We start from the raw sequence: 22,803 nt of genomic DNA, 5'->3' as shown, positions 1-22,803 counted from the left end.
CGGATAACCATAGATCAATTTTTCTGACAATGGAGAGCAAAAGTGCAATGTCTCAATGAGCATACCTGAACTCCTTCAACAGCCTCTTCTTTGAAGGGCAATGCCTTAAGAAATATCCAAGTATGTCCATCACTTTTGTCGCCAAGACTAGGTCAACCATAAGGCACATATTCTGTTGGAAGTGTGTTTTCGGACCCTCCAGTGGCTGGCGAGTGTGGTTCCCTAGTAGGAGGTAACCTAATTGTAGCTGCTATTTTGAGGGAGGAGGACCAGCAACTTCAATTCATCAAGAGAGTCTTTAGAAGAAGAGGTATCTAATGTGTCTTCAAGATTAGAGACACAACACTCCCTGCCTAAACTGGGACTAAGTTGCATTATTCCTGTGTGTCCTTGTCACATGCCCCAAGTGGGTGTGTCAGGGTCTTTATCTCAGTTTGAGAAAAGCTGGATGTAGATCCAAAGGCCTCCAAACTTCTCTTAAAAAACTTCAGGCGCCCGTGCTACCTTTTTTACTCTAAATAAAATACTTTGATGGATCAAGAAGCGACTGGGCTGGCCAGAAAATACTTCATCATACCAGTTCCAATATCAGGAGACTTTCTAAGTGTATTTCCTGGTATAACATAAGATCAAAGGTCTGCACCAAATCATCTACTTGAAATCCCTACAGAAATTGGGGCTTTGAGGGATTTTTTATTTGCAGGAAGAATAAAGGCCATATTGTGGAAATGAAGGCTCCCTGCGGCACTGTCATAATGTCTTTGGCTATAAAAAATCAAAGGCTCCTAGCAAAATGTGTACAGCAGCTGCCACGCCTCACCCATATGCCACCTGGAGACTGACAGAGGTGTTGCACCTCTCGAGCCATTTGCTCAGCTCTAATGAATCAGTATTTACTATGGACTTGATTATGGCTGTAGTGCATATTTACTGTATATTGATAATTGTATTATTGTTTTAATGTTTTTGAGTTATAGTGGTTTTATTTAGCTATGCACTTTAGAAATAAACTTGAACTTGGTCCTTTTCCAGCATTTTAAAATGGAGGGAATTGACCTGCATGGAGCGTCTGGTCAAGACCTTAAATATCAAGAGCTGTGCCTCTGAATTCCCCCACGGAACCATCCTCATTCAGCGGGATAACATGTCTGCTCTTCATAACATCAAAACTTTGGAGAAACCAGGTCAAAGGGCTTACCCTCCTTTACTTTTAAATGTGTTGTCGGAAGAGGCATGCTCAGTTCCTTTCCGGGCTCTCAAATATTCATGTGCATTGTTATTTGAGAAATCTAAGTGATGCCAACAACTTGATGTGAACCACAAGACATCATAGGCAAGCAGCAGCTTTTTGGATTCTTTGGAAGTGCACCTCTTTTCCTCTCAGCTATACAAGAATCTGAATGCCTTTGTGAATACTCAAAACCCTGGGTGACCCAAGCTTTTCTCATGGAATGATGGCACATTCAATGGTATGCCTTCCCAATATTCTTCATAGTCCCCGAGTCATCTTTCAGGTGAATCGCTGACTTGTTCGCTTGAGCCTGATTTGGATCTTGGCGGGATGATTACTCTGTTGCAACAGCAAAGGAGTATCCATACCACCAAGGCTGTGGTCCACTTGCCATTGTTATATATTGGCAGACCTTTGGTTTAATCATGGCGGAGACTATTCCATCTCCACAGTGATTAAACTATTCCAAAGGTCATGCAGAGAAAGGGCTGTCGGAGAGAGACCGCTAATTCTGCCTACCTAATTTGAATGGGCAGCTTTAGAGGTCAGTTTTCACTGCCCACCATCACCAGGAAAACCCTGTCAGTTATGGTCAGTAGAAATTGCTAAGTGCTTCCCTCACCATGAGGGATAAATCCCATGGCAATGGGAGCATTTTAGTTTGTATTTTCAAAAAGAAAATCCTGCTCTGGACTTTATTTTTGAAAATAGAAAATAAAACAGTTTGATGTATGACTACATCGTGTTGACAGAGAAGTGCACCAAACTTCAAAAAGCATTGACAAGAACCACCGTAACGGCGGTTTCTGCCAATGGTTTGGAAATAACTGTCAGCTTGGTGGCCATTTCTAAATTTGCAGGTAGAGTAGTTTCAACCTGGTGGACGTTAAGTCCTTCGCCATGCCAACAGGGATTACTCCATTGGTCGAATTATAAATCAGACCCTTAGTCCCTATCATTCCATTTTGGTCTCTTCAGGTATGGAATCCAATTCAACCATTCTTTTGGATCTTCATGGAATACCCACAACCTGATGCTTCTGGTGCAACTGTCTTTAATCGCCTGGCTTGTCTCAGTAGTGTACTCCATCTTTTGGACATTTCCTCTGAAGATTCCACATACATGGATAAGTCTTGGGCTCCGGGTACCAAGCAAACCTACAAAGCACCTTGGTGAGTCTGGATGGGAAGGTGCTTGCTACAAATCTTGAAGAGCTTCTCTTAAGGCAGCATTAGTGCTTATCACTCATTTGACTACTTTGGCCATTTCCCTAGAGGGCTAGCTCTATCAGTAACTATATCCCCTTGTTTGTATGTTTATGAGAGGCATCCATCGCTCTTGTCCTCTCTATTGAAGTCGCCCTTGACTTGGGACACTAACACACTCTCCAGTCCATTTTGGCCTCCTAACACACTAAGATGACGCGTCTCTCTCTCTCTCTCTCTCTCTCTCTCTCTCTCTCTCTCTCTCTCTCTCTCTCTTTCGTTCAAACAATTTTCTGCAAGCCTTGAACCTCACATTTGAGATTGGTCCGAATTAGGAGAGTTTCAGGCATCTGACTTCTCTTTACAGTGGACCAGTGTCTGCCCTTGCAAGATACAAAAAAGCTGGAATGGAGATAAGAATTGGAAAATGGTATCAGATCAACACTAGTGCACATCATACACTACATAACTGTTAATTGTCATACTATATATATGAACATAAGAGAATAAAGCTATACAACCTGACATTTTTGGATCATAAATTTTATGTTAATGTCCATAAAAAAAGGCAGATAAGGCTTACATGCTAATCAACTCCAGGGAATTATTAGAAAGGTGGTTTGACATTGAAGAACCAGTTACTTACCCTAGGTAACAGTCTTTATGAAGGATAGCTCAGTTGCTACAGATTCCTTACGTGAACCTTCAAGGTGTTAAAGCATACATTATTTTGCTCCCATACCAAATCAATTGTGCCAGATGGAATGAGATACATTTGTGGAAGGAGACGTGCAGCCTCAGATATTGACAACAACACAGACTGTATATAACATGTTTGTGCAGTCGTTTCCAGTGTGATTTTAACACCCCCATCAAGGCTGATATGCTGTTGGCACAATATAGGGCTATTATCAGAAAGCAAAAATCACTCTACTCAAGAGAGGAGATATGAGGTATGGAACCTATGTCAGCTGAACCAATCATGTGAAATAATATTACCACAAGTAGGCTACTAGTTCTTCTGATGAATAGTTGCTCCCACAAATGTTTACAAGAACCCCTTGTATGCCAGCATTCTGACCAAAAAGGACCGGAGAACAGCCAACTGATGTGGGATGGCTCTCTCAGGTCAATGTCCTCCACCTGATAAGCAGCAGAAGTATGAAAAAACTATCTACAAGTGATTTATTGTAAGGGTGGGTGGAATGCTTAGTTCTGCCTGTGGTATTGGCAGAATTTTGGTCATGCCACGTTACTCTTTAACATGGAGTTCCGGCCAAATTCCGCCAATTGCCACTTGGTGGCATCTTTCTCCCGCGATGCTCCAAAACATGCAAGCTGGCAATTGCTGAGATTTGGCATCCCCTGCCGTGATTTTCTAATGTGGGAAGTCGCAGGCTGTTGCAAGCCATCTGGGTCAGAGGGCTGCCTCTCGAGTAGATTTGCTGCAGGTTGAGTAGATTTTCTACTCAAGCGGCAGCAATATCAACTCGAATGGCTGTGCACTCTTGCGCAACGCTTTGTGGAGTTTGCTACCAATGCTAAATTGTGACTGGGGGTGAGTGTCTGGAAAGTTTCAGCACTCCGTCCATCATCTCCTTGTGTTTGATTTGTTCACACTAAGTTAGCAGGGTATGCCCAGACATGGGTCCCTTGGTCACTTTGCCATTTGATTCAAGCTAGCCTGGCTGAAGAGGGGTATTACCCCCCAACCTGTCCCAGGTTGCTTGTCTCCAGTCCAGGGAAGACCTAGCTTGGCAGCTCAGGGTGGACTATTCCCATGAGGCACATTGTCAAAACTGATTTGCATATGGTTGGGTCTGAACGGGGGGGGGGCGAAGTGAGTTTAATATAACGATGATGGATTCAACCCAGATCTGTGACTGGGGGTGAGTGTCTGAAAAGTCCATTATCTCCTTGTGTTTATTTTGTTGCTTTGTTTGCCCTAAGTTGGCAGGGTATACCCAGACGTGGGTCCCAAGCTAGCCTGGCTGATAAGGGGTGTTACCCCAAAACCGGTCCCAAAATGCTTTTTTCTGGTCCAGGGAAGACCTGGCTTGGCAGTTCGGGTTGGACTGTTCCCATGAGGCATAGGGTCAAGACTGATTTGCATATGGCTGGGTCTGAACTATGGTGGTGAAGTGAAATAAATAATGATGATAGATTTAACCAAGATCTATGACTGGGAGAGAGTGTCTGAAAAGTTTCAGCGCTACATCCATCTTCTCCTTGTGTTTGCTTTGTTTGCCCTAAGTTGGCAGGGTATGTCCAGGTGTCACTCCCTTGGTCACTTTGCCACTGGAGTCAAGCTGGCCTGGCTGATGAGGGGTGTTTCCCCAAAACAGGTCCCAGGATGCCTGTTTCCGGTCCAGGGAAGACCTGGCTTGGCAGTTTGGGCTGGACTGTTCCCATGAGGCACACAGTCAAGACTGATTTGCATATGGGTGGTTCTGAACTGGGGTGGCGAAGTGAGCTAAATATAACGATGATGGATTTTGACGGAGGGGAAACTGGAGGCCCTTCTGAGCCCCCTTTGAGGGTGTGGTCACGTTCACTGTGATTTGGAGTACCGTCTCAATAATGCACTGAGAAATGAGGAACAATGAAGTGAGACGACGATATTTCACTTTGGAGTGGCACTTTATTACACAAAAACATACGTATTTCAATACAATGTATTGCTGAAGAACATGCTTAAGAAAACCTGGCTTCACTTTGCCATGGGTACATGTTAGATGAAGATTGCTTGTAAAATGCAGCGAGGCAAACAGAAGTGATTAATTATAAAAATGCGAGATTTGATTAACTTGAAATTTTAAGAAGTCATTGAAAACCAGTTCAAGACAATATTTCGTTGTCACGCAGGTCTCCTGGAGATAATAATTTTTTTTTTAAACATGTTTTTATTGTAGCAAAGTCACAGAAAAAGTGAGGCACAAAGCATATCAACATTAGCACTATTGACATACAAGCAACAAGAGTATGCAGTTCCAAGGACACTACACAGCCATGTATGGCCCACATCCCGGAGGCTGGGCAGCGCAGGATCAGGGCATGTCTAACAAAGGAGAAATCTGCATCTGCGCTCCAAGGATAGGAAACGTATCAATGTCTTCGCCATTTTTTAACACGTCAGAGCTATATAGCACATAACAGTTAAACAACAACAATTTACCCCTAGAATGGCATCTCTAGTACTAATCCAATAGAGTAGGATATTTGTGTGAGGGCCAGCGAAGGCCTAGTCAATTTCAAGACTACATAGACCCATGAGAATCTCGGCTATATTCATTCATACATATTTAAGGTACTGTAACGTGGCAACAGAGGACACCTACACAGTCCCACGGCCCTCCCCTTCACCACTCTCCCCTCCACATTCAGACCCCGAAGCATCAGAAGAAAACAACTCAGCGCCAGTGGCATCTGAGTCGTCCTCCGCCAGGCCCTCCATGCATAGCATCCTCCAAGCCAGTAGATCATCCTGCAACTTTCCATCCCTACGGGTACGCTGCATATGGGTCTCTTCGCCTAAAGCCCGTTCCCTTGCGTCCCTCAACCATAGGGAAATCTCCGGCGCCCTTTGACCCATCCAAGGGATAGCCACTCGTCTCCTAGCCAAGACTAGTAGGAGTTGCAGGAACTTATAAGATAGTCTCTTATTTTTAGGTTTGGGCACCAGTGCAAGCAGACATTGAAGTGGGTCCAGTAGAAGCCTGAGTCACGTAGCCTGGACGATACACCTCACTACCTTGCGCCAAAAGTCCTGGATAAGAGGACATTCCCATGCCAAGTGCAGGAAGCCCGCCATTCTCACTCCACACCTAGGACAATTGTGGCGCCTATCCGCCGATATGCGATGAAGGGAGACCGGTGTCATGTATGTGCGGTGGACAAAATTAAAGTGAATAAGTTTAAAGTGAGCATTGCAGGAGACCTTGTGGGTCAACAGCCCAATCCGCTTTCTTTGGGCAGGCTCCAATTCTACACCCAAGTCTGTTTCCCAGGCCACCCAGGCCGGAGCAAACGGGGGGGGCTGAATCCCGGCGCATAGCGGAATAGAGGAGGGAGATCAGGCGTCTACCCCTCCCGCAGGACATGATGATGTCGAGGGTATTAGTGAGCGGAGGCGCTTCCGGGAACTGGGGCCATGTGATCTTGGCCACATCCTGGAGACTACCATAATGGAGGTACTGTCCCTCACTCAGCCCAAAGGACTCCCTGGCACCTTCAAAGGACACAAACGTGTCGTTCGGGTAGAGGTCCGCTAGGGTCTCGCATCCACCAGATCGCCACTCCCGAAAAGACATGCTTTCCTCCAACCGGACTACCGGGGCCAATATCCATATTGGGAGCTCCCTATGGAACGGCGCACGACACAGCACCTTTTCGACAAAGCGCTGCTAGATATTAGCAGTGTGACGCACCACGTAAGGCAAAGTGTCATCTGTTCCGCGGCCTTGCATCAAGGCTTCCTGCAGGGCCCTATCAGTTGCCGTACCAGCTAGTAATGCCAGTTCCCAATTATCATCATCGGCAAACCACCTGGCGGCCGGAAGAAGCTGCGCCGCGTAGCAGTAGAGGTCAAATCTCGGGGCCTCGAGGCCACCTTCATCCCAACACCTTGTCACCATGCGCAAAGCGACTCTACTGCGCCCGCCCGCCCAAAGCAGGGAGGTAAGGAGAGAGTTCAATGTGCGGAACACTCGGGGAGGTAACGGACACAAAGAGTTCTGCAAAACATATAAGACCCTAGGGAGCATCACCATTTTGGCCACTGCCAAGTGCCCCATGAGAGAGAGAGGGAGTGTGTTCCAAAAGGTAATAGATTTGCAGAGGGCCGTGAGTATCCTGTCAATATTATAGGTCAGCAAAGTTTCCGTGGATGCGGCCACCTGGATACCCAAATATCGGAATGCCGTTCGTTCATAACGGAGGCCCAACTGTTGAAGCTCCGTGTCGGGGTCCGGGACAGTGTCAGTCAGTGGAAAAACTAGAGATTTAGCAACATTTATACGCAACCCAGAGGCAGCGCCAAATTTGTCAAGGACTCGCAACAAAGCGGGGAGGGCCTCAGCTGGGGAGGTCAGATAGAAAAGCGCATCATCTGCATAAAGGGAGACCACGTTGGTGGTATCCCCCACCATTATGCCCCAAGTCTGTAGTTCAGTGCGGCCGGAAACGGCAAGGGGCTCAATTGCAAGAGCAAATAGGAGAGGGGAGAGAGGGCAGCCCTGTCGCGTGCCCCTCCCAAGCGACCACTCCGCCGATCGAGCCGATCCCAGGCATACCCGTGCTCGTGGCTCCTTGTAGAGCACACGTTTCCAGTCTCGAAATCGAGGTCCAAACCCCTTTTTCTGTAGCACCTGCAGCAGATAGCCCCAATGAACCGTATCAAAGGCCTTGGCCAAGTCAACCGAGACCAACACGTGAGGACCCTCTCGCCCCTTCACTTCATGTAGTATGTGATTCAGGCGACGTAAATTCATCGCCGTGTTACGACCCGGAATAAAGCCACATTGGTCAGGGTGGATTAGTCGAGTCATGAGTGGGGCGAGGCGCATGGACAATAATTTTGTAAGGATTTTGGCATCTGTATTCAGCAGCATGATAGGACGATACGCCGCGGGATCAGTGTTATCACCTCCAGGCTTCAGAATCATGCATACCTCACCTTGATTCATAGCAGGCGGAAGAGTGCCAACACGCAGGGCTTCATTGTAGACCTGCAAAAGGAGGGGGGCCAGAACATCCCCGAACGCATGGTAAAACTCGACCGGATACCCATCACAGCCAGGGGCTTTAGCGTGGGGGAGGGCAGCCATCGCTGCCGTAATCTCACCCAGCGTCAGTTGGCCATCCAGTTCTTTCATCGCAGCTTCCGGCAGGGTCTGGAGTTGGACATCATCGAGATACGACTGACTGCCATCCTCCGAGAGTAATGGGTCAGCTTCATAGACAGTCTGCAGATGGCCCCGAAGAACCTCAAGAACATCAATTTCAGAGTGGACCATAGTTCCAGCAGGATTTCGTAGGGCTACTATCCTCTCAGGTGCGAATTCCCGCTTCAGAATCCAGGCCAATAAGCGCCCGGACTTATCCCCCTCACGGTGAAGACGTGGCCTATATTGACCCAGCGTGAATTTATCAAGCCGTGTGAGTATGTCATGGATTGACACGAAGGCCTTACTCTCAGTCCGAAGATCCAGTGCTCCCGGATCCGCCCGAGTCTGGGCTCGCTGGAGCACCAGCTCCGCATCTCGCAAGTCAGACAACAATTGTTTCCAGACCCCATAGGAGAGGCCCATACACGCGCCCCGCACCACTGCCTTTAACGCTTCCCACTTAGTGGAGTAAGGCAAGTCCTCCCCCTCCCAGTTGAGCTCCAAATAACCTGTCAGTGACTCCACCACATGTTCCCTGGCCACTTGATCCTGCAGCATGTCAGCCGGCAATCTCCACGTCCGCGGACGCGCGGCTCGATCAGGCCACTGCGCCACACACGTCACCGGGGCATGATCCGATAGATACCGAGCCTGGTGAGTGACGGACAAGGCAATGGAGGTGGTGAAGTTAGCCGCGAGTACGCGGTCCAGCCTACTGTGCGTACCGTGGGTCGGAGTGTAGCACGTGTACAGCTTCTGGGTGGGGTGGCAAGTGCGCCACACGTCCCTCGCCCCAAGGTTATGCATCACCTCCCTCAGACACGCCGTCATACGGGGCTTAGTGCCCGCCCTAGGTGGATGGCGGTCCAGCTCATGGTCCAGTATACAATTGAAATCCCCATACCAGAGGAGAGGCGCGTCCAAGCAAGGAGCTAGTAGATCTTGCACCTGAGAGAAGAAGGTCGGGTCATCGGTATTCGGGGCATATGTGTTAAGAAGCAGGAGTTCCCTATCGTCAAGCCGAAGCCTCGCCAATATGTACCTGCCTTCTACATCTGCGTCAATATATTGTACAGTAAAGGGAATCCCCGGGGCCACCCAGATGAGGACCCCCCTAGCATATGTAGAGAAGGAGGAGTGAAAAATCTGGCCTCTCCATTTCCTGGACTATCGCTGTGCACCATCATCATCCAGATGGGTCTCCTGCAAGCAGGCGACCGAGACCCCATGACATTTAAGGAAGGTGAGGACTCTGTGTCGTTTAGTGCAGGTGCCCAGGTCATGTACATTCCACGTCAAAAACTTGAAACCCATGTCTTATGAATGTGCCCACATGGGCCATAGCATAGGAACAACGCGAACCGGGACCTCCCGGCCCCCACCATATATGAACCTTGGAGGCATAGCCCAGAGTATGAGCCCCCACAATTCTGAATCAATGTGTACAAGATGCCAATGTAACCTCTGTCGTGAACCCCATCCCACCCCCCAACATTCCCAAAACTCAAAACTTTCGCAAAACTCCATCTCCGCCCCCCACCCACGAGCAATAGGATAGCAACAACCAAAAACGCAACCCCGCCCTTCCCCCGCCAGTGCCAGGACGTGCACAACCACCCCATACAGACCATACACCCCACACTCACACACACCAAACCAGACCCACCCACCTTCCCTCCCAGCTCCCCAAAAGACCCAACAAACCCAAGAAAAAATACCCGGGCATGTCCCCTCAAAACTGTCAGCAATGTGGACATAACATCATTCTGAACCCCGGCCAGTTCCTCTACCCCTCTCCCCACTCCCCAGGCCACCAGAGCGCCAGTCCCATAACATGGTCCAATATCCAGGGGAACCCCAACAGCAAGGAGGGGACGAGGCATCTCAGTACACAATTAGCAGGCGGCCACCCCGGCCGGGGACATCCGTGCAGACGGGCACATTGAGGGCAAAGCAAAGGAACAAGATGAGCAAGAGCAAAGGAAAGGGAAAAGATTATTCCAACCTCGTGTCAGTCAGAGCCGTTTCCGGGATCCCGGGAGCCGGTGAGTCCGCACCCAGGGGCGTCTTTTGCAAAGTGTCCGGTACCAATATCTCACTGGGGGTATGAGCTCCAGGCAACCCCGGACCCGCTCTCTCCGGCGAGGATTCCATATGGATAGCTCCATCAGCCCCCACCGTGGGTCTAGACTCAGGGGAACCCCGGGATCCAGATCGGCGTCCTCGTCGACCACGACGTCTCCTCTGCGGCCTGGTCCCCCAAGTCTCACGCGGGCCACCTCGTTCCCCTGGGGGCAAATCATCCCCCCTGATCTCAAGCCACTCCCACACCTCCGCTGGTGTCTCGAAAAAGAGTGCACGACCCTGGGCCAGAACCTTCAGTTTGGCAGGATACAACAGCATGTATTGCAGCTTCATATCGCGTAGCTTTTGTTTGACCCCCAGATAAGATTTCCTCTGCTCCTGCACTTGTTGGGTATAGTCAGGATAAATTGAGATTCGGCTATTCACGATCATGAGGGACTCTGATTCTCTTGCCGCTTCAAGGATACAATCCCGGTCTTTGTAATTCAGGATCTTCGCGATGAGAGCTCTAGGAGCCTCACCCGGTCGTGGAGGGGGCACAAGGGCTCTATGCGCCCGCTCCACTATGAAGACACTGGACAATCCAGTCGGACACAGCCGTTCACGAATCCACGTTTCTAGGAATCGTTCAGGGTTCCCCGCCTCAAGTCGTTCCGGAACCCCCAGGACCCTGATATTACTCCGGCGCGCCCTCCCTTCCGCATCCTCGGCACGTCGTTCCAATGCGCGGGTAGTAGAGGTGATTTGGGCAAGCGATTTCTTCAAAGATGCAACTTCCCCCTGCAACTGAGTGATATTGCCCTCTGCATCCGAAACTTTATCCGCTACTTTGCGGAGGTCTGTCCACAAGAGATTGACATCCACAGAGACCGTCTCTAATTGGCGCTCCAGGGCAGAGTGGGACCCCTGGATAGCTTTAAGGAGTTCAGCTCTGGATGGCTCCGCAGCCCCCTCTCCTCCATCGTCCGCTCCTGTCTGCCGCGTGATCCTCTGCGGCTGGAGGCGCGGGGTAGTGTATTGCACTATCGTGTTTGGTTGGGTGGCCTTCGTAAAATGGCCTGTGCGGCCCGTCATATCGATGTTTGTAGAGCCCAAGCAACGCACTTCAAGGCGCCACACCCGGGTCCTACCGGTCCTGGGGGAGCCTCCCAATCAAGTTCAGGACAAGGACAATAGGCGGCGCAGAATCGCACACAAAGTCACTGGCAACACGGTGCAGGCAGCACCATAAGTAGAACAGCCAACCCAGTAGGCAGCGCAGGATAAAGACAAATTAGGCACAGCTCCTCACGACCCTAGTAGTACAATGGAGTCCACAGCTTGGCTCCCCCTCATGGGAGCAGGGGTCCGGGCAGGCGGCAGTGCGGGCTCAAACACCCCCCTCGCAGCCTGAGGATTCTCACCTCCAGTCAACAGCCAGAAGTCAGCAAGTCTCCCAGATCGTCCCCCCCCAACAGGGGTCTACAGTGTCAGGCCGGCCGTTGGACAGGCGCACCTCGCTACGCTGCTTCACTGCCTCACCTCAGGCGTAGTTAAAATGGCAGACTTGTGGGGGAGGGGGCGCAGGACCACCGCATCCACATGGGCGCCAGTTTCCATGCCCCCCCAGAGAAGTAGGATGGTAATGCACAGGAGCCAAACGCAGTTCTTAAGTCAGGGGGGGCAGAGGGGGGCCGGCGCGCTGCTCCTATCGGCTGCCGCTTCCGAGATCAGGCCAGGTCAAGCACTAAGTCAGGCGGGACCCCCACTCCAGCCGTGATTACATACGGAGGGTCCGGGCAGCAGTACTCACGCCCTCCGTCACGAAGGAAAGCTCTCCGGCGGCATCCCAGGCGAACTCCGGCAGCCGCTGCAACTAGGGCGGGGCTCCGCCTCCGGAGCCCGGCCAAGATGGACGGCACCTCCGCTCCGCCCTGTCGTTCACCTCCGATCGCCGAGGTGGAAAGCCGCTGCCTCTCCCCTGTCAAGGCCGCCTCCAGGAGCCCAGGAGAAAACGCCGAGGCCCGTCAGGGGCCCACCCAGCCCGCCAGCATCAGGCGTATCGCCCGCCGTGTAGGCCCAGTCCGCGGCGTTGCGTAGCGCAGCGCGCCTCCGCCACCTCCGGCAATGTTTTTATTCCCGATCACAAAGGAGTTCAGGACCGCGTCTCCAGTTCAATGGCCTCAGGTGGGTCAGGGGGAGTTCCGACACAAGTTCCAGGTAGCGTGACAGCCCGGGCAGGAGGTAATTGCAGGATTTTGCCGGTCTTCGGGACGGAGCTGGTGGAGCTCACGTCCTGTCGGCCATGTTGCTTGGCCACGCCCCCCGGAGATAATCATTTTAGCAAGTTTAAGCATTTCAGAAAGAACAAATACCAGAGGCTAAGATCCTTAGAAGGCATAATTGAATCTAGCTGAGTTATACAGAATACATTTTTATCAGGCCTAGTGCCTTAAAGCACCTAACTAGGAAGAGTAACCCTACAAGATCTAATGCGGCTAAAGTATCTTAAGAATATAGGGGATTGGGTGTGGATGGAAAAATTCTAGGTAAAATCAAGAATTCTAAGAGAGATAGAGGTATTATCTTATCTGGGAAGGCATCACCTGATAGAATAGGCTTGGCAGTCCCATATCAGATAAACGGTCGACTGGAGAATCTCGCCAAAGTCAGCTGGAGAGTTCTGTCTTCTGATTGTGATGCTGAATCTTTTATACCTGAAATTGCAGAACTGACACTGTCCTGACGTGCTTTCTGACGCAGGTGGCTTAACCGCATTGTCCTAGGACAGTGGGGTGCGGTCAGGTGTCCTAACGGTTGGTTGGTCATGCTTGACCACAGAACATAAATAAAGAACATCTTGTTCTGTACATATTTCTAAAAATGTATGTGAGAGCGGAACTTACGCCAGGTGCTAGTATTGCAAGATGTTGCGGCTTATATTTCGGCAAGCTAAGTTTCAGTTTCAAAGCAATATTTCAGTAAAAAGTCCCATATTGTGCCAACTTGTACCAGCTGGGTTTGTGTACGTGTGTGGGCATTGGTTTTGATGCTGTGGAAAATTACTGTACTTCGTGTTAGCCCAATGTATCACATTGTTTTCAGTGAACCAGAAATGTATGTTTAACATTATTGTGGGCCTAGTGCATTTTGTTAGCCTAAGGCATATCTTTTTGGCCTTTGCTTGGGTCTATAACCCCAGAATTCAGGGGATTTGTGGGATTTAATTTGCTGATCATATATAGCAAAAGGTGAGGGTTTTTAAAGCATTTTTCAGATTCTCCTGGGTGGGGCCATATAGTACTTTTATACTACCAAGGTAGATAGGAGATGCTCTTTTTGGTGATCAGATGGTAGCGCGTGATTTTAACCCTTCATCATCTCCCCCCTCTTGTTCATTTATGAACATACTCTTAACTGAGTATCTCGGTGACCCTTCAGCCAGTGGGGGTACCCAGGGCATGTCGTTAACATAACACTTAAAGCTGCCTTGGAATTGCTCTTGTTTCTTGGCTCCGTTTCCATCTGGCCTAACAAGTATTTCGGCATATTCTGCACCTGATTCATTAAGCAGGCATTCGTATTGGGCTGCTGCAGGGCTCTTGCTCAGGATGTCCCTACCTGGGGGAAGTGGGGGAGCTGTGGGTATGCTATAGTGAGTGCCAGGTGCTGCTAATTCATTCATTTCTAATTACATTCCAGTCCCATCCCCAGGAACCCGATCCATGTCTTCATACTTCGCTACCTGGTAGATCCCTGTGCTCGCATAATTCATCCTTACAGCTTTGGTACTTAACCTTTTAATACAGTGACTCCCAATCTGAAAGGCGCAACACAGAATTATCATAATCCCAACTATGGGTATCATTAATTTCAGAATTGCTGTTAGCCATGAAGGCATCCAGTCAAAATCGAACCAGTCCGTTGGAATAATGTTCGCAGGGGCACCTCCTTCATCGGTCATTTCTTTTCCCAAATTCGTCAACTCCTCAATGGCCCTCGCTATTGATCCGTTATCCTCATCGTTTCCTGGTATGAAAGTGCAGCAGGATTTTCCGATTTGATGACACAACCCACCATCTTTGGCAGTCAGCATGTCGAGGAAGTAGCGATGTTCCAAAACCATTAGTCTCAAGGGGCGCAGTTCTTCCCTGATTGCATTTAGTCCATCTCTGGTGCAGTTAACGGCTTTCATGACCTCATAGCGAGTTACTTCCAGCCAACGGGCATTTGCATTAGTTTGGAATATTGGAACTACCCCTCCGAAAAAAAGCTGTGCCTAGTTGAAGAGGCGGAATTCTTCTGGAACTTTACCAAAGGCTTCTGCTGCGAAGTACTCCGCTGTTTGCCGGTGGCGGTGAAGGAATGTCACGTCGCCTGACATGGGGTGTGACAGTATGTGGTAGGCATTCGATGCCGGCACAACCAGATGTACTTCATGCAGAGTCACCAAAGAGCACAGTCTGAGCCACTGAGGAGGTAGGTGGAGATATAGGCGTTCTCCACAAGCCCAGTAGTAGTCCATTAATGCGGAGGTGCCAAACTGCATATCGAAATTGTAGATAGTAGTGTTACAGTCTGTGTTACACCCAACAGAGACAGAGCCATTACCTACAAAACAAAGAGAAGGGTTTTTTAGTTTAAATACTTTTTTAGTTCGGACATGCCTTCCCCATCCCAGGTGTATCTCTTTCCTTCCCTATTCCAAATGTGTTCACCGTCCTCCTCAACATCCCAGTCAATGTCTCCCATCCAGTCTGTTTCTCCAGCCCGAGGGGGATCTAAGGAAGCTGCTCTGCAAAATATGGTATGGACATGGACCCATTTATCCTTTACATAAAGCTGTGCTCGCATGTTCAGCACAGTTCTATTTTTGCACGGACAAGAGCTTTCATCGTGTAGTATAGTCGGATCGCATTCGGCCGGGGGTATCGACACCGCGGCAAACCCTTGTCTCCTAATTATTGACTCGTAATAGTGTGCGTTTGGGTCTTTAACTCAATGCAAGTTTTTTATTTCTTTTGTTAAGGCGGCTGTCCCCGTAATAATCTTGTATGTGATAGGGGTATAGTCCCACACTGTGGTATTCACAACATCAGTGTCTAATTCCACCGCATTGATCTAGATCTGTCCCTCTACGCGGCAAAGATACAAGTGCAGAAGGCACATTGCAATGTGTTGCGGGACTTCTTTAGGAAATATTAGTCTGTCGGCCCCTACTGCATGGGGGATGAATGAACATACATAACAGGAATAGTTGGTTCTTGATTTCCCTACTGCTGTCATGTCCCTGTACCATGAGTTGTCTACTAGGGAAGAGTGGACTGAATGATCTCTTATTGATTGTTGTAGGTCTAGCATGGGCCCTAGGCTTTCTTGTATCTCTACAAGATGTTGGAATGTTTTGAATGGGTGTCCTTTAGGCTTGTGTCGGCTCCCTATATGGGAACCAGGGACGAATGGGGAAGGGACACGGGGCTTTGACTTTGTTAAGTAGGGGGGATAGCGAAAGCGAATCTACGTGTTCTATAGTGATGCGAGGGGTGCCTGCGGAATGTTAGTTGCTGCGTGGGGTTAGCTGTCCCATTCCAAGTATTATTTCTGTCACCTGGAGTTGAAGTTTGGAGTTTGAGGTGCACAGTGGTGTGTGTATTGGCAGTGCTGTTGCTGTAAGGGAGTTTGGGACCTAGTGTACTGTGTGTTGCTTTCTGCTGATTGAGTGTGACTGCTGGTACAGTGGGTGGAACAGTGGATAGCAAGGCCTCTTTGCTACTCCCATCATTATGTAAAACGCTCTTCTTGCATTTTAATATTTTAAAACTGTTATTCCTTTGCTTTTCGCCGAGCGCCCGCTCTTTCTACATTTCTTTTGCCTGCGCCGCTTAGAGGGAATTACAGGGAGCTCTTACCCGCATTTAATTCCTGCACACCCACACTTCGTGGGGTAGAAGGGACTCGGGGGCACTGTGTAATCATCGCGCCGGTTTCAGAGCGCCATCTTGGATTGGGGAGAAGGATTTCCTCACGGAGCGCCATCTTGGGTGAGGGAGAGCCACTCGCCCTGCCAGGACCCACGTGATCTCTTAGCCTGGCTTTTAAGATGGCTGCTAGACAGGCGCGCAGCGACGGTGCGCAGCGGGTGAGCCGCAGGGGCGCCGGAGGTGCACCAGAGGTAAGCCCGTTTGCGCCCGTTCGCGCAACGGGCGCGCCGGGGGCCGGTCCCCCTGGATTACCATCTCAGGAGACTATCACCTACACTCGAGATGAGCTCCTATGCATTAACACCAGTTCCTCACTAAGGGGACTAGCAGTGGCATCGGGGAAGCAGACAGACTCTTTTAGCTGCGGCCTTCTGAACGTAAGGTCGCTGTGTTCACATCACGGAGATATCGCCTTCATAATTGATTGCCATGAGTTAGATATTCTACTCATGACAGAGACATGGACAAGCACGGACTGTGCAGTGGAGCTGGGCTTGGCCTGCCCCTCTGGATATAAAATCAGGCACATCCCTCGGAGTGGTGCTAGAGGGGGAGGACTGGGCTTAATTTTCAGAGAGTCAATAGATCTATCCCTGATTGACATCAAGACCATTCCTGGTTGTGAACTACTAGCCTTCTCTCTGAACGGGCAGGGGGGCGCTCTATTTACTGGTCTGCTCTGCTATAGACCTCCATCCAGCCCTTTTTCGGCCGTGACAGGGCTGATTGAGCTAATCCTTGATTTATCCACCTCGCACTCAAGGTTAATGGTACTAGGAGATTTCAATCTCTGGTTGGGCGGTTCTGGAGATACAGCGCTCACAGACCTGACCCAGACCTGCCTGAGTATTCAGCTGCAGCAGTTGGTCCTCACCCACACCCACTTAAACGGCCACATACTGGACTTAGTTTTCGCAGATCCAGAGTACGTAACTGTACGGAACATCATGCCCCAGTCATGGACGGACCATGCGCTGGTGCATTTCTCTCTTACGCCCAAGGTGGGGCAGGGGAGAAATAGGAATCCAGGTGGTGTTAAAAGTACCAGACAATGGTCAAAACTCTTGAGTCAGTCCCCTCTACCATCACTACTCTCAGGGGGTTTCACCTTAGAGGAAAACGTAGACTTGAGCTACGAAAGGCTTAACCAACGGATCGTGTCCTCCCTAGACTCTTTGGCCCCTTTACGCAAAATCAGAAACAGGCCTATTCCGGCTATGCCATGGTTTTCCGAGGAGTTGCTTCAACTTAAACTCCAATGTAAGCGGGCCGAGCGTACTTGGAGAAAGAACTACCTGGACTCCGATCGGGCTCTCTACAAACAGGCCCTGTCCATTTATAAAGCACAGATTAAATGTGCGAAGGCCAGGTTTTTGGAAGAGTCTTTGCGGGTGGCAGTAAACAAATCAGAGACCTTGTTTAAGATTGTGAAGGACCTGTCATGCCCTGCTAGTGCGGCTAATGCTATCTCCGCATCTCAGTCTCTGTGCGATTCATTGGCACAGGCCTTTGAGGACAAAATCGCAGCCATTTTGAACAATCTTGGCGCTACATCCAGCGGTAATCCTCAAGGATGTAACGAAACGCATCCCGGGCCTACTATAGAAATAACCCCCAGCTCTGCCAGGTTGGACTGTTTTCCTTCTCCAACTTTTGAGGAATTCTGTTCCTTGGCTCACAGCGTGTCGTCGGGATCACCTTTGGACCCGCTTCCACATAACCACTGGAAGCTGTTCTGGGAAGAACTTTTCCCCCCGCTGTTTGCCATCTGTGATCAGTCCCTGGTTTCAGCACGGGTACCAGACTGCTGGAAATTAGCCGTGGTATCCCCTCTTCTTAAAAAGGACACCTTGGACCCGGCTTGCCCAGCGAATTATCGACCTATCTCCCTGCTCCCGTTTCCAATAAAGATTCTGGAAAAGTGGGTTACAAAACATCTGTCTAAGTACCTGGAGACCGGGTCCAGCTTGGATGAGGTTCAATTCGGGTTTAGACCGGCCCACGGGACGGAACCAGCGTTGGTGACTGTGCTAGACGATCTCAGGACGCGAGCCGACCATGGAAGAGCAGCCTTTTTAGTGCTGCTCGATATGTCGGCCTCGTTCGACACAGTCAGTCACGCAATTCTGATTAAAAGATTAGAGGAAGTACAGGTGACAGGCCATGCCCTGAAGTGGCTGACATCATACCTTGGAAATCGCCATCAGGTAGTGTCATTGCCACCTTTCAAATCTAACATCAGAAGAGTGGAGCAAGGTGTTTCACAAGGGTCGGCCATCAGCCCTATCCTCTTTAACCTGTACCTGCGGCTCCTGGTTGCGTTGATTAGATCTTTTGGCATAGCGTTGATGAATTACGCGGATGACACTCAACTTGTCTTCTCGCTTGAGGGCAAGGAAGCAGTGGCGCTAGACACCTTCCACCGTTGTATGCTCGCAACTGCGGACTGGCTGAATCAGAATTCGCTGCAGTTTAACAGCTCTAAGACAGAAGTCTTACACTGCACTACTGATCGCGTCCCTAGACCTCTCCCGCCGGACTTTTGGCCGCCTTCCTTCCAGAGCACGACTGTGTCTGCCACCTCGGTCCGTAATCTGGGAGTGATGTTTGGGTCCAACCTCCAACTGGATGCAGCCGTCAATAAAACAGTGAGCACTTGTATGGGACTGCTTTGCATGCTGAGAAAGGTCCTTCCGATGCTTCCCATGGACAGCAGGCCAGAGGTGGTGAGGAGCATTATTGTAAGTCGCTTGGACTACTGTAATGCTCTATTTCTCGGAGCACCATCTACTCTGATAGGAAAACTGCAGCGGGTGCAGAATCTTGCAGCCAAATTAGCGCTTGCTCGTCGCCGCCTTGACTCTTCATCTCAGGCACTAAGGGACCTTCACTGGTTACCGGTCCTTCAACGGATCGATTTTAAATCTTTATGTATTGTATTCAGGGCCCTTCATGGACAAGGCCCAGTGCCACTACAGAATATGTTCCATTGGTACACTCCGTCTAGACCCCTTCGTTCGGCTTCTGCTTACCTTGCTGTGGTGCCTAAAGTTCTGAGATCGCGGCTGGGCGGCCGATCTTTCAGCTTTACGGCAGCCAGGCTATGGAACGCTCTTCCGCTAGGACTGAGAAGCATGAATAATCTCAATTCCTTTATGAAAAATTTAAAAACGCATCTCTTTCCTAGGGTTGGATCACATTAGTTCTTGTAAATCAGCATAGTGCGAAGCAGGATCCTTCTAGTCAAAGCGCCAGGATACCCGTTGGGTGACAGACATGCGCTATAAAAGAGTACCAATACATTATAACTTTTTACAGCCAAAAAATAGATACACCAATTGAACGTTATGAGTGCCACTCCAACAATGAGACATAACATGAATGTTATAAGAGTACATAACTTTGCATCACGGCTGCTGTATTCATGGAACAGCTCGGGGGTTTCTTCTTCTTCTTCGGCAGTGGACGGGAAACTGCTGTCTTCATTCAGGGGGACCATGGGCATGTCACTTTCCTCTCTCAGTCCATTGTTTGTTGCTGTGGAGGCGCAGATTGAGGCGGATGTCCTTCCGATTGATCCATGCCTTCCTTTCGGCTATCCGGACTGCAGTTGGAGAGGAATCAGTCACTGCAAAGGGTCCGTCAAACTTGGGGTCCTTCCAGCGCCTGACGTGCCTACGGACGAAGATCAGAGTCCCAGGACGAATTGGTGGAAGTTCTGGATCGATGGAGCTCTTTTCCTTCCTCTTGGACACCTGGGCAGAAAGGAACTGTGTAGCGAGGGTTAGTGTGCACAAAAAATTAAAGAGCTCAGCTATAATAATTTCAGAGGATGATTCTCTATCTGTTTTGGGCCTGGTGGAGGGTCCGGTTATATTTATGGATCGTCCGGTGACAAGTTGGTGGGGCGTGAGGTGGTGATCCGAGCTTGGGGAGTTTCTTAGTGAGTAGAGGGCAAGTGGGAGGCAATAGAGCCATTTTTTACCAATGGTGGCACTAATTTTGCTTATTTTATTTTTGAGCAAGCCGTTGAGGCGCTCACATTTGCCATTGCTTTGGGGGTGGTGGGCAGATGTTAGTTTGTGTTTGATGCCTAGCATTGTGGTCAGAGAGGAGAAGATGGCATTTGAAAAATGACTTCCGTTGTCTGTCCTAATGGCGTCCGGAATTCCAAAGCGGGAAATGACGTCACGGAGTAGGAATGTGGCTGCTGCTTTGGCATCGCAGTGGACGCAAGGTCCAGCTTCGATCCAGCGCGAGAATGGCCATACCACCACAATGAGATATCAGTAATTTTGGCACCGATCAATCATGTCGACATAGTCGAGGTAGAGTTTTTTGAAGTAGCCAGATGGTTTGGGGATGGTGGAAGCAACTGTTTTGAGTGTTGGGTTTGGTGAATACTGTTGGCAAATTAGGCATTTATTAACAAAGAGTTGTATAAGCTCATGGGCATTGGGGATGAACCAGTCGGCTTGCAACGTTGTGGACATGTCATCTCTGGAGACATGTGCGGGAAGGTGGAGTTGGTCCAGTGCCACCTGCAGTAAGGCTTGTGGCATGACAGGCTTCCCGGACAAGGTCTGCCTGTAAATGAAATCAGCAGGGTCCTGCTGTACTCCCCTCTTCTTCCATAGCTCTTTCTCTTGTTGTGGTGTACTTTCATGTATTTCTCTGAGATGCAGTTGGGCAATGGAATCGTATTGTTGTGTGTTATCTATCGGGCAGGAAGCATTTGGGTCAAGAGTCTCATTGTTTAGGCTGAGTTGTGTGGGGGCAATGCAATTTGTTGGACAATCTCTAGGGAATCAGAGGACTCATGCAGCTGGGCCCTAACCACTGCGGCTCCTGTGTACCTCATCCCTGTTTCCTGATCAATGGTAGAGGACCCATCAACAAAGTATACAGTGCTGTCTGGTAGGGGGTCCTCTTTTGCAGCTCCTGACTCATCTGGAGAGTATGTGACACAGTCGTGGGTGTCGTCATCTGAGGCTGCAATGGGATGGGCAAAGAATGTGGCAGGATTTACTGTGTGACATTTCACAACTTTCAGAGAGGGTAACGACAGTATGACTTCGTAACCTGACACTCTTTGTGTAGTTAATATTTTCTTGGCTTTCTGAATTATAGCAAAGACAGAGTGCTCTGGGTACATTGTTAGTGAAGATCCCATGACAATGGGGGTGCTTTTATCTATGGCAAAGGCTGCAGCAGCGAGAGCTTGTTCGCAGGGGTAATGGCCTTTCATGACTGAATCTAGCATGCCGCTGAAGTAGGCAATTGGCTTGTGGCCCATGGGGTATTTCTGAGTAAGGACAGCAGTCATGACCTGACCATTGCAGTGGATGAACAGGTAAAATTATTTTGCGTAGTCAGGTGTGCCTAACACTGGGGCGTTTGTTATTTCATCTTTGAGCTGGATAAAGGATGCTGTCATTTCAGGTGTCCAGTCTATTTTGTTGCGTTTGTCCTTGGCTGCTTTGACTGCCTTCAGCAAGGGAGCAGTTATTGTGGAGAAGTCAAAAACCCATTGACGGACATAATTAATAAGTCCCAGGAATTTTTGCATTTCTTTCACAGTTTGGGGGCTCTGGGGTGTTTCTTATGGCTTCAACTCTGCCTGGTGTTACTCGTCTCCCTGATGCTGATAGTACCTGGCCTAAGTAGTGTACCTCTGTTTGGCAGTACTGAAGTTTGTTTTGTCCACTTTGTAGCCTCTGTGAGCTACGGTGGTAAGCAGAGAGATGGTGTCTGTTCTGCACTGCTGTTCTGTGGTGCTGCAGAGCAAAATGTCGTCGACATATTGTAGCTGAGTGCTGTCACATTGGAAATTTGATAAGTCTTCTTTGACAACTCTGTTAAACATGCTAGGGGACTCACAGTACTCCTGAGCCAATCTTCTGTACGTCATTTGCACCCCTTTGAACAAGAAAGCCATAGGTACTGGCTGTCTGGGTGAAGGGGGACGCTGAAAGATGCATTTTTCAGGTCAATCACGGAAAAGTATTGTGCATTCGGGGGAACATTGGTGAGGATGACAGAAGGGTCTGGGACGATGGGAAACTCTGGTACCACTATGTTATTGATCGAGTGCAGGTCATGTACCAGACGCCATTGATTGGTCTTGGCCTTTCGAATAGGAAAAAGGCATGTGTTACAAGGCGATACACAGGGATATATTACTCCCTGGTCCAGCAAGGCCTGTATGGTAGGGGCAATGCCCTCCTCTGCTTCCTTAGAGAGTGGATACTGTTTAATTCTGGGTAGAATTGCACCTGGTTTCAATGTTATTTTAAATGGGGTGGCAGAGCGAATAAGGCCTACATCATTGGGTCCAGTGGTTCCCAGATGCAGCGGGTCTTGAGCCAAGTCCGCTTCGCGCACTGAATCATATTTTTGTGGGTGTTCTCTTTTCCACTGTCACCGAGAGGGGTACC

At 49.4% G+C, this 22,803-nt stretch overlaps 1 pseudogene; it reads right to left on the bottom strand.

Annotated features, from left to right (window-relative positions):
• Positions 1 to 13,731: 13,731 nt before the first annotated feature.
• Positions 13,732 to 15,239, bottom strand: LOC147708908 (uncharacterized; annotated as a pseudogene).
• Positions 15,240 to 22,803: the final 7,564 nt, after the last annotated feature.

This window comes from Lissotriton vulgaris, chromosome 6 (assembly GCF_964263255.1).
Source record: "Lissotriton vulgaris chromosome 6, aLisVul1.2, whole genome shotgun sequence".
Taxonomy (NCBI): Eukaryota; Metazoa; Chordata; class Amphibia; order Caudata; family Salamandridae; genus Lissotriton; species Lissotriton vulgaris.
The sequence above is the reverse complement of the archived record's forward strand: the minus strand, read 5'-3'. Positions and strand labels throughout refer to the sequence as shown.